Here is a 2524-nt window from a genome sequence, read left to right as displayed (position 1 = left end):
ACCATGTCCCACCCCACCACCCAATGCTGCTTCTGTCACCCCCTCCTTCGGTCCCTGCAGGTGTCTTGGTTGCCCAGAAGACTCTGCTTGACCACTGCAACAGTGCAAAATGGGGTCCAGCAGGCAGGCAACTGACTATGTGCACAGACCCACCCTCCTGTCATGGACCACACAATTCCTCCTGCGCTCATTGGGCCATTCTGACACCGCTGTTCCATGTACTGCCCACCCTGTGATCCAGAATAGGCCCTGGTAAAGCCTCTGGCAGATGGATTTTAAATGTTTTATGTTCTTTTTACTTATACATGCCAGTGGAATGCATTTTGACACATTATAGGTACATGGAGTCTAACTCCCCATATTTTGGCTGTACATGATGAGGATTTACACTGGCCATGAATCCATACGTGAACATAGGAAAGTTACATCTGGTTCATCCTACTATCTTTCCTTTTCTCATCCCTTTTCCCTTCCCTTCATTCCCATTTGTCTTATCCAATGAAGTCTATTCTTCCCTCCCCACCCCTTTATTGTGCATTGGCACCCACATATCAGAGAACATTCAATCTTTGTTTTTTTGGGATTGGCTTATTTCATTTAGCATGATAGTCTCCATCTCCAGTTCCATCTGCTTACCAGCAAATGTCATAATTTCATCCTTTATGGCTGAGAAATATTCCTGTGTGTATGTGTGTGTATTTTTTTCCATTCATCTGTTGAATGCCACCTAGGTTGGTTCCAGAGCTTAGCTATTGTGAATTAAGGTGCAAAAAATATTGATGTGGGTGCATCCTTATGGTATGCCCATTTTAAGTACTTTGGGTATATGCCAAAGAGTGGGATAACTAGTTCAAATGCTTGTTTCATTGCAAGATTTCTGAGGGATTTCTGTACTACTTTCCAGAGCTTGGGAGGTTGAAGCAGGAGAATTGCAAGTTCAAATCCAGTCTCAGCAATTTAGCAAGGCCCTAAACAACTTTACAAGACTCTGTCTCAAAATTTGAAAACAAACAAACAAACAAACAAACAAACAAAAAGCGCTGGGATATGGCTCAGTGTTAACCCCCCATGAGTTCAATTCCTGGTACTAAAACAAATAAAAGTAATGTTTCATAAATCACTTCTGAAAAAAATCTCATTAATTTTCTTAACTGGTGTTTTAAGATTAGGTCCACATACAAAAACATGTCAACCACTTGACACCCAGAACAATATTCTGCCTTCAAAATGCAGGAAATCTTGTGATTTGAAACCCTAATGAGCTTTAGGAGACATTATTCTAAGTGAAAAAAGCAAATGTAGAAGGTCGTGCTCTATGACCTCAATGAAGTGTGGAATCAAAACCAGTTGCTCTGTAAAAGCAGAGAGCAGGATGGTGGTTCCCAGGAGCTCGGGGTTTAGGAAAACAGGAGCTGTTACCCAAAGAGTACAAAACTTCAGTGATGCAGCATGAGCCAATTCTGGACATCTGTCCTACAACTGGGTCCCCACAGTGAATAACACTCTGTTGTATGCTTAAATTTGCTGCTCTGTGAGCTGGGGTTATAGCTCAGTTGCAGAACACTTGCTTGGCACATGTGAGGTCCTGGGTTCAATCCTTAGCACCACACAAAAATAAATAAAAGAAAGGTATTGTGTCCAACTACAACTAAAAAAAATTTTTTGATTGTTCTGCTTGAAAGTGTTCTCACTACACACGCACACAAACACAAACACACACAGACACACACACACATATGTGAGTGGGTGGATATGTTAATTAGCTTGATTACAGTAATCATCAATTTCACATGGTACTTTTATTTTAGTTTATTTTTAAGCAGTTGTTATTATACTAATGTATTAAGACAAGTACAAAATAACCTTGTAATCAGGGTACTGTATCAGTCAATAACAAAGGAAAGACCACTACAGTATGAAGAGATATACAAATGACTCAAGTATACAGCTTTCATAGTTAACAGACAATTTTAAATGGGAAGTTGGTTTCTTTAACAAATGGTAAATTTTCTTGAAATAGGAAAAACAATATACAGTGCTCTAAGCATGAATAATAATTCCTGCCATAAATACAAGTGCCTTGCAGAAACTCCATGCAAATTTCAATTCCATTCTCTTTGTGAGTGTGACACTGTAGCTGACTTACCAGCTCAAACACTAGGTCAAGGGAAGCCTCCTCACTTTTGTCCTGGAAGAGCTCAGTACTCAATTTATCACTGATGTCCAAATGTCCAAATCTGTTGTCTTGAAAAATCCCTGGAATATAATCAATCCATTACAATGTATATGCAGTCGGGGCTAGTAGGAATATCACTTGAAACTGAATGTGAATGTTTTCTCTGATAAGTAGATACTGATCCATAATGGGGGAGGGGGCAAGGGAGGAATGGATGAACTTTGGATAGGGCAAAGGGGAGGGATGGAAAGGGAGGGCCATGGGGGTAGGAAAGATGGTGGAATGAGATGGACATCATTACCCTAGATACATATGGGAAGACACGAATGATGTGACTCTACTTTGTGT

This window comes from Ictidomys tridecemlineatus, chromosome 14 (assembly GCF_052094955.1).
Source record: "Ictidomys tridecemlineatus isolate mIctTri1 chromosome 14, mIctTri1.hap1, whole genome shotgun sequence".
NCBI classification, from domain to species: domain Eukaryota; kingdom Metazoa; phylum Chordata; class Mammalia; order Rodentia; family Sciuridae; genus Ictidomys; species Ictidomys tridecemlineatus.
This window is presented reverse-complemented; position numbering follows the sequence as displayed.